We start from the raw sequence: 15537 nt of genomic DNA, 5'->3' as shown, positions 1-15537 counted from the left end.
GACTCAATACATGGACATCACCAGATGGTCAACACTGAAATCAGATTGATTTTATTCTTTGCAGCCAAAGATGGAGAAGCTCTATAAAGTCAGCAAAAACAAGACCAGGAGCTGACTGTGGCTCAGACCATGAACTCCTTATTGCCAAATTCAGACTTAAATTGAAGAAAGTAGGGAAAACCACTAGACCATTCAGGTATGACCTAAATCAAATCCCTTATGATTATACAGTGGAAGTGAGAAATAGATTTAAGGGCCTAGATCTGATAGATAGAGTGCCTGATGAACTATGGAATGAGGTTTGTGACATTGTACAGGAGACAGGGATCAAGACCATTCCCATAGAAAAGAAATGCAAAAAAGCAAAATGGCTGTCAAGTGAAAAGCAAAGGAGAAAAGGAAAGATATAAGCATCTGAATGCAGAGTTCCAAAGAATAGCAAGGAGAGATAAGAAAGACTTCCTCAGCGATCAATGCAAAGAAATAGAGGAAAACAACAGAATGCAAAAGACTAGGGATCTCTTCAAGAAAATCAGAGATACCAAAGGAATATTTCATGCAAAGATGAGCTCGATAAAGGACAGAAATGGTATGGACCTAACAGAAGCAGAAGATATTAAGAAGAGATGGCAAGAATACACAGAAGAACTGTACAAAAAAGATCTTCACGATCCAGATAATCACAATGGTGTGATCATTGACCTAGAGCCAGACATCCTGGAATGTGAAGTCAAGTGGGCCTTAGAAAGCATCACTACGAACAAAGCTAGTGGAGGTGATGGAATTCCAGTTGAGCTATTCCAAATCCTGAAAGATGATGCTGTGAAAGTGCTGCACTCAATATGCCAGCAAATTTGGAAAACTCAGCTGTGGCCACAGGACTGGAAAAGGTCAGTTTTCATTCCAATCCCAAAGAAAGGCAATGCCAAAGAATGCTCAAACTACCGCACAATTGCACTCATCTCACATGCTAGTAAAGTAATGCTCAAAATTCTCCAAGCCAGACTTCAGCAATATGTGAACCGTGAACTTCCTGATGTTCAAGCTGGTTTTAGAAAAAGCAGAGGAACCAGAGATCAAATTGCCAACATCCGCTGGATCATAGAAAAAGCAAGAGAGTTCCAGAAAAACGTCTATTTCTGCTTTATTGACTATGCCAAAGCCTTTGACTGTGTGGATCACAATAAACTGTGGAAAATTCTTCAAGAGATGGGAATACCAGACTACCTGATCTGCCTCTTGAGAAATCTGTATGCAGATCAGGAAGCAACACTTAGAACTGGACATGGAACAACAGACTGGTTCCAAATAAGAAAAGGAGTTCGTCAAGGCTGTATATTATCACCCTGTTTATTTAACTTATATTCAGAGTACATCATGAGAAATGCTGGGCTGGAAGAAGCACAAGCTGGAATCAAGATTGCCGGGAGAAATATCAATAACCTCAGATATGCAGATGACACCACCCTTATGGCAGAAAGTGAAGAGGAACTCAAAAGCCTCTTGATGAAAGTAAAAGTGGAGAGTGAAAAAGTTGGCTTAAAGCTCAATATTCAGAAAACGAAGATCATGGCATCTGGTCCCACCACTTCATGATGGGGAAACAGTGGAAACAGTGTCAGACTTTGTTTTTCTGGGCTCCAAAAATCACTACAGATGGTGACTGCAGCCATGAAATTTAAAAACGCTTACTCCTTGGAAGGAAAGTTATGACCAACCTAGATAGCATATTCAAAAGCAGAGACATTACTTTGCCAACAAAGATTCGTCTAGTCAAGGCTATGGTTTTTCCAGTGGTCACGTATGGATGTGAGAGTTGGACTGTGAAGAAGGCTGAGCACCGAAGAATTGATGCTTTTGAACTCTGTGGTGTTGGAGAAGACTCTTGAGAGTCCCTTGGACTGCAGGGAGATCCAACCAGTCCATTCTGAAGGAGATCAGCCCTGGGATTTCTTTGGAAGGAATGATGCTAAAGCTGAAACTCCAGTATTTTGGCCACCTCATGGGAAGAGTTGACTCACTGGAAAAGACTCTGATGCTGGGAGGGATTGGGGGCAGGAGGAGAAGGGGATGACAGAGGATGAGATGGCTGGATGGCATCACTGACTCGATGGACATGAGTGAGTGAACTCCGGGAGTTGGTGATGGACAGGGAGGCCTGGCGTGCTGCGATTCATGGGGTCGCAAAGAGTGGGACATGACTGAGCAACTGATCTGATCTGAAATTAAAAATTTATATGGGGAAAGTAATAACTTTTAAAAAATAAAAAATATATAGAGAGCAGCTGGCTGCTGCTCTTCCTCTTTAAGTTACCAGCATTGAGTCATGTACGAGTCTAGGAAACTGGAATGTCAGTAGCACAAGGGAATGTCAATCGAACTGCCAGTATGCCCAGACTGGCACATTATGCTCCTTCGTATTGAAGGCCCTGCACGATCTGGCCCTTCCAGTGACCTCTCCAGCCCAGTGATCCAGCAGAGCATGACCTTTGCCTCTTCCTTCCTCTCTGCATGTTCTACTCATCTTTCAAAAGAGCCCAGATGAGCTTTTTCTGAACTCCCCTTCTAGCATAATTGGGCTTCCTTGGTGGCTCCACGGTAAAGAATCCGCCTGCAGTGCAGGAGATACAAGAGACACAAGTTCAATCCATGGGTTGGGAATATCCCCTGGAGTAGGAAATGGTAGCCCACACCAATGTTCTGCCTGGGAAATCCCATGAACAGAGGAGCCTGGATGACTAGAGTCCATAGGGTCACAAAGAGTCGGGCACAACTGAGCGCATGCGTGCGTGCGTTTGCATGTGCATACACACACACACGCCCTCCAGGATAATTGCACTTCTGCTGAACTTGTAGTGTAACCCTGGAGTGTTTCTTGTGAAATACCATGCCAATCTTACTGGGATCGTTTGTGTGCTCATCTCCTCCATAACCTGTGAGCCCCTTGAACGCAGAGCCTGTATCTCATTGCAGGGGCCCCTAGCAGAAGGCACAGCACAGAGTGGGTGAATAAACCTTCCTAGAGCGAATAAAGACATGAATAAATTGTGTTTCTTGGTTTACAATATACACATACAACACATTCATACCTCCCTGACTTCTGGTCATCAACTGAAGATTATAATTTGCAGAATCAGTTTTGCTTGGCAGACAGAGGATTAGAAATTAAAATTTCAGGGACTTCCCTGGTGGTCCAATGCAGTGACTAAGACTCCAGGCACCCAACGCAGATGGCCCAGTTTCCATCCCTGGTTGGAGAACCAGATCCCACGTGCCGCAAATGAGTTCTCATGTCCCAACTAACAATCCTACATGACACAATGAAGATCAAAGATCTTGCATGCCTCAACTAAGACCTGGTGCAGCCAAATCAATACATATTTTCTAAAAAGAAATTAAAATTTCAGACTTTGTAACAAGTGTTGGTGAGGATGTGAAGAAAAGGGAACCTTCATAAACTATTCGTGGGGATATAAATTGGTGTAGCCACTGTATAAAACTGTATGGAGTGTCCTCAAAATACTAAAAGTCGAACTACTGTATGATCCAGCAATTTCACTCCCGGAATTTCATTAATCTGAAGAAAACGAAAACACTATTTCATAAAGATATATATATATGCCCGTGTTCATAGTAGCATTATTTACAATAGCCAAGATATGGAAGCAACCTAAGTGTCAATCAACAGATGAATGAATAAAAAGGATGTGATACACACACACACACACGCACGCACGCACGATGGACTACTACCCAACGTAATAAAGAATGAAATGTTGCCATTTGCAACAACATGAATGGACCTAGAGGATATTATACTAAGTGAATTAGGTCGGACAAAGACAAATACTGTATGATATCATTCATATGTGGAATCTAAAAGATAAAACAAAAATATAAAACAAAGTAGTGAATATAACGAAAAAAGAAACAGACTCACAGATATAGTGAACAGGCTAGTGGTTATCACTGGGGAGAGGGAAGGGGAGGGGGCAAGATAAGGGTAGGGTTCATACTATGTATAAAATAAGTTACAAGGGTATACTGTGCAGCACAGAGAATTTAGCCAATATTTTATCATAACTATAAATGGAGTGTAGTCTTCTTTTTTTCTTGGCTGTGCCGCATGTCTTGTGGGATCTTAATTCCCCGAGAAGGGATTGAACCAGGGCCCCGGCCTTGAAAGTGCCAAGTTCTAACTACGGGACAACCAGGGAATTCCCAAATGGAGTATAATCTTTAAAAATTGTGAATCACTATGTTGTACCCTGAGACATATAATATTGTAAATTAACTATACCCCAATTGCTATGCTATGCTAAGTCACTTCAGTCGTGTCCGACTCTGTGCGACCCCATGGACAGCAGCCCACCAGGCTTCCCCGTCCCTGGGATTCTCCAGGCAAGAACACTGGAGTGGGTTGCCATTTCCTTCTCCAATGTGTGTGAAAAGTGAAAGTGAAGTCACTCAGTCGTGTCTGACTCTTAGCGACCCCATGGCCAGCAGCCTACCAGGCTCCTCCGTCCATGGGATTTTCCAAGCAAGAGTACTGGAGTGGGGTGCCATTGCCTTCTCCAATTAGAAATTAGTAAATAAATTGACAAAAAAATTATTTTTTCAGATTTTGGAGAAAGCTGTTCCCTCTCTGGTCGACTGAGCTAAACAGTCCTGAAGGCATGATGCGTTTCCCTCCTTCCTATCTCACAGCCATAGTTTGTATGCTCCCTCTGGCCTAAACCACCACTGGTGAGGTGGTCCTATAGAACTCATCTGGTGTTTGAAGATGATGTAATGAGGTGCCAGGCACATGCTAAAGCACTTCAGAACTGTATCTCACCGTAACAATCCAGTGAGGTGTTACTGTCTTCATGTTACTGCTAAGCACAATGAAGTTTGGAGACCCTAGGAAACCAAAGAATCCCAACTGTTGAGCAGTGGAGGAAGGATATGGGACCTTAACCTCTGACTTGGGAACTGCTCTTTGAGCATCTCCTTTTCATCCCACAGGTGCCCAGTGGTAGGAGGTGTTCGTGTGCACGCAGTGGTCTGATCTTCTCCACACACCTGTGAGGTCCTGGTGAGCTGAGTCCCTTTCCCTGCTGCAGACTTGATCAGAGGGCTTAGAAAATCGAGTGTGTCAGAGGTGGTTTAGCAGGTCAAAGGAGGGCTCAGATTTCTCACGGGACCAGAAGCCTGGTTCTAGATCTGTGGCTGCCATGTAACTGAGAGCTGAGAGTCTGGGGTCAGCTGCCCGAGTCAGCTCAAGTAGCCCAGGAAAAAGAGAATCCCGTGATCTTTGGCTATTCATGGCCTCATGCCCTCCTGCCCTCATCACAGCCTCAGAGTTGAAGGCTCTGATGCATTAATTGCCTCTGTGATGGCCCTGAGTAACGGGTACTTATAACAGATGGAAGGTGAAGAGTTTGAGAGGCAGTGATTATATCAGTTGGCCAAAATGGTTATTACCTATCTCTCCATGCCTAGCATCCCGACAGGCACTTCACATGCATAATCCAGTGAGGTGGGTGCTTGGACTCCAATCTCATAAATGAAGAAACTGCGGTTGAGGGAGAAGCAAATTGCCAAAGGCATACAGCCGGCTAATAGCTGACAGGGCAGGATCTGAACTTGGATTTCCCTTTTCATTCACACGCTCGTTTGTTTGTTTGTTTGTTTTTCACACGCTCGTTTGTTGAATGCTTTTTGTGTGCCATTTCTGTGAGCTTTGGTGGTGGTGGTTTAGTCACTATGTCGTGTCTGACTCTTGCGACCCCATGGACTATAGCCCGCCAGGCTCCTCTGTCCATGGGATTTCCCAGACAAGAATACTGGAGTGGGTGGCCATTTCCTTCTTCAGGGGATCTTCCCAACCCAGGGATCTAACCCAAGTCTCCTATGTTGCAGGCAGATTCTTTACCACTGAGCCAACAGGGAAGCCCTCTGTGTGCTTTGTGTTCAACAAAATGAACGAAAATTCCTTCTCTTATGGAGCTAACATTCTAGTAATACTAAAACACTGTCTATATGTATATATACTATATATATTATATATTATATAATGTGATAATATAACTAGGCATATCATATTCAAACTGCAGAAAAAGCAAAGACAGAGAACTTATTGAGAACTGTGAAAAATATAGATCAAAGTAAGGGAGATTGGGAACCCTGGGGGTTGGCAGAGGGAGCAGATAGTATCTTTTTGAGAAGGTGACATTTCAGTAATGATCTGAAGGGTGAAGGAGATGAGGGAGGTGGCCATGCAGATATCTGGGGAAGAGTGCCCTAGGCAGAGGGAACAGCTATAAAGGCAGCTTAATTCCAGGTGCCTTCCCTTATACCTAGTGCCTCAAAACATAGATGAAGGTGAGAAGACGACTCCTGTTCTCAAGGAAGGAAGATGCTTGAAAACAGACTGCAAGCCAACTAGAGAGAGAGAGATGTGAAGTGGCACATAAAACAGCTTGGGGATGGAGACTGACTCTCTTTAGAAAACAGGCCTTCTTCCTGCCTCTGACCTGAGCAGAAAAAAGAAATCGCTGGAACCAAAGAGCTAGGGTCACCCTGCTTAGACACCCTCGATTAAAGCCTGCTTGCTGTTGCATACCTTGGCTGTGGCCCTGGCTCTCTCCGTTTCTGAGGGCATCTCTAACACGCATCTCCTGGTGCTGGTCCCTTGGGGCCTCCCAGGAGGGCAGCTTGGATGTACCCAGGCTCTCAGCTTCAGGGTGGGCACCGCACTTGTCTGGTTCCCAGAGAGTTGGGTCTTAGTGCTGAGGTCTCTGAATCCTCTTGATGGAGCACTTGTCCAAGTCAGGGAAGCCTATTCTCTGACTCTCCTTGGAGAGGAGGGCCAGAGTAAATTGACGTGAGAGCTTGTGGGGTGACCACTTGTTTGTCGTACTGCCACCTACTGTATTGCCGTGGGCTTCCTAAGGATCAGTTCAGGTTAAGTATGCACTGAGGCTGCTTTCTGCCAGTCCTGTGCTCTAAGGAATCTGACACGGCCTGATCTGGAGGACTGCACAGACTGCTCCAGAGATAGATAATTTCATTACATTTCCCAAGTGTCCACCTTATCCTGGACTCCACCCCCCCTAAAATGTAAGAGGGAAGCAGGTAGGTACTGCACCCTCTGTGTGGTCCCCCTGGGGAGATTGTCTAGACCTGCCCCTGTTGGCTTGCTCTGCTGGTCTCATTTTCCCTGGTCCTCACCTTATCATACCTCAGTATAGGAACTATTTTAGAAATATTTCTGCTCAAGCTTGGGTTTCTCCATTAGACCTAATTCTGGCATAGTCTCCTGGCTTTAACCTGGTGACCAGTAAGAGAGACACTTCTAATTCCAGACGAAAGTGCAGTTGATAGAGGGTCTGCACAGGGTTTGGAGGAGGAGTTCTGCCAGCTTGAGCTGGCTCTGTAGGCTTCCTGAGGAAGGGGATGCCTGCGTTGTTTTGTTTCTTAAAAATATTTATTTATTTCGATGCACTGAGTCTTAGTTGCTGCGTCCAAGATCTTCTAGTTGCAGCACACTAACTCTTAGTTGCAGCATGTGGGGTCTAGTTCCCTGACCAGAGATTGAACCCCGGCCCCTTGCTTTGGGAGCTCGGACTCTTAGCCACTGAACTCCCAGGGAAGCCTCCCCTGTGTTGTTTTGATGCCCCAACCAGGAAGGCCTTTATGGTCCAGTCTTAGTAAGGAAGCTAGTCCATGTACATGGATAGGAAAAATCAATGTTGTCAAGATGCCAGTTCTTCCTAAGTTGGTCTATTGATTCAACATAATCCTAATCAAAATTCTAGCAAGCTATCTTGTAGATATCAACCAACTGATCCTAGATTTTATATGAAGAAGCAAAAGACCAGTAATAGCCAACCCAATATCAAAGAACGGCAACAAAGTTGGAAAACTGTCTCTATCCAACTCCAAGACTTTATATAAAGCTACAATAATCAAGACAGTATGGTGTTGGTGAAAGAACAGACAAACATCAGTGAAACACAATAGAGAGCCTAGAAACAGACCACACAAATGTAATCAACTTATCTTTGAAAAAGAAAGACAATTCAGTGGGCAAAGGATAGTCTTTTCAACAAATGGCACTGGAAAAACTGGATATGCACATGTACAAAAAATCTAGACACAGATATTTTACAAAAATTAACTCACTGTGCATCAAAGACCTAATGTAAATGCTAAATTATAAAACTCCTGAAGATAACATAAGAGAACAACTAATGACCTTGGCTTTGTGATGAGTTTTTAGAAACAACACCAAAAATCACTATCCATGAAAGAAAAAATTGTTAAGTTGGACTTTATTAAAATTAAAAAATTCTGCTCTGTAATGGACACTGTTAAGAAAATGAAAAAAGCCACAGACTTGGAGAAAATATTTGCAAAAGACATCTGGTAAAGGACTAATACCCAAAATATATAAAGAATTCCTACAACTGAACAATAAAAAAAATGACCCAATTAAAAATGGGCAGAAGGAACTTTCCTGGTGGTCCAGTGGTTAAGAATCCACCTGCCAATGGAGAAGACACAGGTTAGATCCCTAGTCTGGGAAGATTCCACCTGCCACGGAATCTTGCGGAATCTTCCAAGTGCCATGCACCACAACTGCTGAAGCCCTACCACTCTAGAGCCTGTGCTCCGCAACAAGAGAGCAGCCCCCACTTGACACAACTAGAAAAAACCCATGCACAGCAACGAAGACCCAGCACAGCCCGAAAGAAAATGGGTACAAGATCTGAACAGCTATTTCACCAAAGAAGATATACGGATGGCAAATAAGCATATCAAAAGATGCTCAGTATCATATGTCATTCAGTTCAGTTCAGTCACTCAGTCGTGTCCAACTCTTTGCAACCCCATGAATCGCAGCATACCAGGCCTCCCTGTCCATCACCAACTCCCGGAGTCTACCCAAATTCATGTCCATTGAGTCGGTGATGCCATCCAGCCATCTCATCCTCTGTCGTCCCCTTCTCCTCCTGCCCCCAATCCCTCCCAGCATCAGAGTCTTTTCCAATGAGTCAACTCTTCACATGGGGTGGCCAAAGTATTGGAGTTTCAACTTTAGCATTAGTCCTTCCAATGAACACCCAGGACTGATCTCCTTTAGGATGGACTGGTTGGATCTCCTTGCAGTCCAAGGGACTCTCAAGAGTCTTCTCCAACACCACAGTTCAAAAGCATCAATTCTTTGGTGCTCAGCTTTCTTCACAGTCCAACTCTCACATCCATACATGACCACTGGAAAAACCATAGCCTTGACTAGACGGACCTTTGTTGGCAAAGTAATGTCTCTGCTTTTGAATATGCTATCTAGGTTGGTCATAACTTTCCTTCCAAGGAGTAAGTGTCTTTTAATTTCATGGCTGCAATCGCCATCTGCAGTGATTTTGGAGCCTAAAAAAATAAAGTCTGACACTGCTTCCACTGTTTCCCTATCTACTTCCCATGAAGTGATGGGACCGGGTGCCATGATCATAGTTTTCTGAATGTTGAGCTTTAAGCCAACCTTTTCACTCTCCTCTTTCACTTTCATCAAGAGGCTCTTTAGCTCCTCTTCACTTTCTGTCATAAGGGTGGTGTCATCTGCATATCTGAGGTTATTGATGTTTTTCCTGGCAATCTTGATTCCAGCTTGTGCCTGTTCCAGCCCAGTGTTTCTCATGATGTATTCTGCATATAAGTTAAATAAGCAGGATGACAATATACAGCCTTGACGTACTCCTTTTCCTATTTGGAACAGGCTGTTGTTCCATGTCCAGTTCTAACTGTTGCTTCCTGACCTGCATATAGGTTTCCCATTAGGGAACTGCAAATTAAAACAATGAGTTACAACTACACATCTATTAGAATGGCTAAAATTCAAAACACTGTCCATACTAAATGCTGGCAAGGATGTGAAGCATCCATTCATTTGCTGGTAGAAATATAAAATGCCATGCTGCTGCTAAGTCGCTTCAGTTGTGTCCAACTCTGTGCGACCCCACCATAGACGGCAGCCCACCAGGCTCCCCTGTCCCTGGGATTCTCCAGGCAAGAGTACTGGAGTGGGGTGCCATTGCCTTCTCACATAGCCACTTGGAATACAGTTTGGTAGTTTCTTATAAAACTAAACATACTTGGGACTTCCCTGGCAGTCCAGTGGTTAAGACTCCATGCTTCTACGCAGGGGGGTTGGGCTCAATCCCTGGTCGGGGAACTAAGATCTTGCATGCCACATGACTTGGCGGAAAAAAAAAAAAACCTTAAAAACAAACAAAAAACAACTAATCATACTTTTACCACATAATCCAGCAATTGAGCTCCTTGGTATCTATCCAAATGAGTTGAAAAACTATATCCTCACAAAACTCAACATAAATGTTTAGAGTAGCTTTATTCATAATTGCCAAGATACAGAGGCAACCAGATGGCTGTTGTTCAGTATTCGAGTGGATAAACAGTGGTACATCCATACAATGGAATCTTTTCAGCTATAAAAGAAAATGAGTTATCAAGTCATGAAAGCATACCTTGAAGCAAATTGCCAAGTGAGAGGAGCTAAAAGGCTACATACTGTATAATTCCAATTCTCTCTTTTTTTTTTCAAACAAACAAAAAATCCAACAGCATTGACTTTTATTCATTCATGTTGTCACCTGAAATGATATCTATTGCATTTAAATGCTCATTAATGTAAATGGCTGAGCAAATCCATTTTAATGGATATCCAATCCATTAAAAAAAATTCAATATCCGCATAGTTGCAGTCACTTCAATTCTCTACATTCTGGAAAAGGAAAAATTATGAAGACTGCCAAAATTATGGAGACAAAAAAATGGGTGGTTTGGGGGCTGAGATGGGGTAGGGAGGGATGAGTAAATGGAGCACAGAGGAGTTTAGGGCAGTGAAACTTTCATGCAGGACTGTAAAGGTGGCTACAGGTCAAGACCTACAGAATGTACAACACAAAAGGTGAATTCTAATGTAAATTATGGACTTTATTTTTACTTATTTTTAAAAATTTGTCCACACCATGCAGCTTTTGGGATCTTAGTTCCCCAGTCAGGTATTGAACTCTGGTCACATCAGTGAAAGCACCTGATGACTGAACCACCAGGGAATTCCCTTAAGGCCTTTAGCTAGTTGTATACATCAGTGTCATCATCAGTTACAACAAATGCACTGCACTAATGCAATATGCCAACAGTGAAGATACTGGAGGAGACCTGAGGGAGGAGAGGGTGTATGGAGACTCTCTTCCCGATTTTCAGTAAGCCTAAAATTGCTCTTTTGAAAAAGGGGATGGGGGGAGACAGGAGAACTGGGAAACCCATTACCAGCGAGAGCCTGTCACTTCCCAAGGCTTCCCACAGAGCTCTTCTGGGCTTAGTGGCAAAACCACAATGTGGAAACGTCAGGCCTAGATAATGACTTATTCAGGTGCCCTTCTAAAGTGCTTTACGTGAATGATCTCATTTTATCCTCTAGCACAACCCTATGAAGTAGGAACTATTAACAGCCGTGCTTCATAGAAGAGGAAGTGGAAGCACAGAGAAATTAAGTAACTTGTTTAAGATTGCTGTAAGTGGAGCCAAGATTTAGATCTAGAAACTAGAATATATAACTAAATCACCATATGCAATTTTTTTCTCATTCTATAAACTAGACGGTCCATTTTAGTGAGGGAAATCATCCTAGTTTATTATATTGCACATCCTGATTCAGTACTAATAACCTCTGTTCCAACCTGGGCAGTATAGGATCTCTTTCAGCTGGGAGGTCAGTCTTTGCAGGACCCCTTCCATATACAGCCTCTCCAGGGACTATGAGGAAATAGTTTCTGAAAATGGGCTGAGTTTCTTTAAACAGGAATCCAGTTTTATTGTTTTTATCAGGGGAGTCTAGAAATGTTAAACTGGTGCTAGAGGCAGTGTTATGAAATAGGTAATTTTCAACCACTCCCTAACATGTCTGTCTTTACTTAGCACCAGTGTCTCCTGCCCACTGCCACTCAGTCATGGGGGTCTGGCCAGTCCCTCTTTCTTCATCTTCACTACAATCACCCCTGTCCCTGTCTTCCTGTCTCTCACCTGGGTCTTTGAATGGCCAGTTCCAGGCTCCCAGGGTACCTGTGAAGGTCCAGCCAGGAATCAGAAACCACACCAGTTACTTGAAGAGAGATCATTCTGCTGGTCCACTGACACTCTCTATTGAATTTTTCATTTCATTCATTGTATTCTTCATGTCCAAAATTTCTATTGATTCTTTTTAGAAACGATTTCTATCTCTATTAAACTTCTCATTTTATTCATGTGTTGTTCTCTTGATCTTGCTGAATTGCTTTTCTGTTTCCTTGTCACTCATTGAACTTCCTTACAACAGCTATTGTGAATTCTCCATCAGGTAAACTGCAGATCTCCATGTCTTTGAGTTGTTATTGTTGTTGTTCAGTCACTCAGTCATGTCTAGCTCTTTGCCACCCCATTGCCTGCATCATGCCAGGTTTCCTTGTCCTTCATTATCTTCCAGAGTTTGCTCAAACTCATGCCCATTGAATCAGTGATGCCATCTCATCCTTTGTCATCCCCTTCTCCTCCTGCTCTCAGTCTTCCCCAGAATCAGGATCTTTTCCACTGAAAAGATTTTTGCATCAGCTTTTTGTATCAGGTGACCAAAGTATTGGAGCTTCAGCTTCAGCATCATTCCTTCCAATGAATATTCAGAGTTGAATTCCTTTAGGACTGACTGGTTTGATCTTCTTGGTGTCCAAGGGACTCTCAAGAGTCTTCACCAACACCACAGTTTGAAAGCATCAGTTCTTCGGGGCTCAGTCTTCTTTATGGTCCAAGTCTCCCATCCATCCATGACTACTGGAAAAATCATAGCTTTGACTATACAGACCTTTGTGGCAAAGTGATGTCTCAGCTTTTTAATACAGTGTCTAGGTTTGTCATAGTTATTGTTCCAAGGAGCAAGTACCTTTTAATTTTGTGGCTGCAATCACTATCCACAGTGGTTTTGGAGCCTAAGGGAATAAAATCTGTCACTGTTTCCACTCTTCCCCCAGCTATTTGCCATGAAGTGATGGGACTGGATGCCATGATCCTAGTTTTTTGAATGCTGAGTTTTAAGCCAACTCTTTCACATTCCTCTTTCACTCTCAGCAAGAGGCTCTTTAGTTCCTCTTCAGTTCAGTTCAGTTCAGTCCAGTCGCTCAGTTGTGCCTGACTCTAGCGACCTCATGGACTGCAGCACGCCAGGCCTCCCTGTCCATCACCAACTCCCAGAGTTCACCCAAATTCATGTCCATTGAATTGGTGATGCCATCCAACCATCTCATCCTCTGTGGGCCCCTTCTCCCACCTTTAATCTTTCCCAGCCTCTTCACTTGCCACCAGTAGAGTGTTATCATCTGCATATCTGAGGTTATTGATATTTCTCCCAGCAATCTTGATTCCAGCTTGTGCTTCATCCGGTCTGGCATTTCACATGATGTACTCTGCATATAAGTTAAATAAGCAGTGTGACAATATACAACCTTGATGTACTCCTCGCAGTTTGGAACCAGTCTGCTGTTTCATGTTCAGTTCTAACTATTGCTTCTTGTATTGTTACAGGTTTCTCAGGAGGCAGGACGGGTGTTCTGGTATTCCTATCTCTAAGAATTTTTCACAGTTTGTTGTGAAGCAGAAGTAGATGTTCTTTTTGAATTTACTTTTTCTATGATCCAATGGATGTTGGCAATTTGATCTCTGGTCCCTCTGCCTTTTCTAAATCCAGCTTGTACATTTAGAAGTTCTCAGTTCATGTACTGTTGGAGCCTCGCTTGAAGGAGGTTTGAGCTGCCTTGAAGGAAGTCAGTTCCTAGAAGACAGTTGTGATCCTTTGGTCGTGTCGTGTTTCCTTGGTTTTCATGTTCCTTGAAGTCTCGAGTGGTTTTCTTCACACTTGCAGTAGCAGTCACCCCTCCAGATTTTTTACCAGCTGACTTTGGGAGAGAAATCCCTTTGGTCAGTGCTGCTAGAATCTGCGGCTTTCCCAGATCTCTATGGATACACCGCCACCATACTTGTTGCTCCCCCTTGTGGCAGAATTCTTAAGCTTGTTTGCCTTCCCTTGATCCTGAGATACACCAGGCCAGGAGCTGACAGCCTTCGCTTTGTTTGCCCAAGTTGAGTTAAAGCTCAAGTTTATGGTCTCTCCCTGGCCTGCAGACTCAGGCTGGCTTTCTACATGCACTCAAAAGCCATCTGCCAAAGGTCACACTCACCACCATCAGGAGTGTGCACAGAGAGCTGGCCACAGGGTAGCGGTGTGAGTGGGTGAGGTGCACGGAGCTCGGGGTGCTGGTGGGGGTGGGGGCACATTGAGGGGTCGGCGGCCTATGAGCCAGGTGGGGGGACCTGCAGGCAAGGAGTCCCCAGCAGCTCACGGCAGGCTCCGTGGATCTGCACGGCAGGTAGTGGGATCTGCATCCTTTAATGCCCTCCATGAGTCCTATCGGCCCCTCTCCCAGCCTTTTCCCACTCCTGCATCAGGCAGCCATGACCCTGGCCTCTGGGCGGAGTGAGAGAAGTGTGCCTCTTTGGCACAGCCAGGAAGTCAGGTGCGCGCTCGCACACTTCCCCTGTGGGAGAAATCAAGGGCCCAGAACGTCTCCCTGGGCGGAGCTGTGCTGCCTTCGGGGAGGGGTGATTGGTAAGTCTTCCTCTTTTCCTCTCCATTGTGTCCAAACCTCTATTTCCTTTCTGCAGCAGTGTGCTGAACTTCTCCACTGGAAACCTAGACTTCCACAAAGGCTCTCCCGTCTGTGGGTGATTGTCTAAGACAGCGTTCATTCTCCAGGGTCTCCCAGGCTGTGGCTGAGAGGGACTGGGGCCAGTTCAGTGGCCACTTTCTACAGTCAGGACGGGAGTCTATGCCTATTACCTGATGCATGGGTGGGTAAGGCTTCTGGGTCCCTACGGTTTTACACTCCTACCAGCAGCATATGAAGGTTCCAGTTTCTCCACATCCTTGCCAACACTTATTACTATCTGACTCTTTCTAGTCATCCTTTTGGGGTGAAGTGGTATCTCACTGTTGTTTTCCTTTACATTTAGTGAGTATTGGCTGTTTGCATATCTTCCTTGGACAAATGTCTATTCAGATCCTTTGCCCAGTTTGAAATTAGGTTGCCTTTTTATTGAGTTACAATTTCTTAACATATTTTAAATACAAGTCCCTTATTAGATACATGAATAGCAGGTATTTTCTCCCATTGTGTAGGTTGTCTTTCACTGATTTTAACATGGGCAAATTATGGCTATTAATTTCCCTCCGGTTATTACTTTGACTCCACATGCTTTAGTATGCTCTGTTTTAGTATTTTTGGTGTTTCATATTCATTCTCATTCATCTCAAATTATATTCCCTTGTTTGTGATGAGTCACTTCTATCTGACTTTCAAAGTTTTCCCTTTATCTTCTGGTTATGACATGTGGTATGGTCTGTCGCTCAGTCATGTCTGACTCTTTGTAACCCTTTGGACTGTA

Source organism: Bos indicus x Bos taurus, chromosome 5 (assembly GCF_003369695.1).
Source record: "Bos indicus x Bos taurus breed Angus x Brahman F1 hybrid chromosome 5, Bos_hybrid_MaternalHap_v2.0, whole genome shotgun sequence".
NCBI classification, from domain to species: domain Eukaryota; kingdom Metazoa; phylum Chordata; class Mammalia; order Artiodactyla; family Bovidae; genus Bos; species Bos indicus x Bos taurus.
This window is presented reverse-complemented; position numbering follows the sequence as displayed.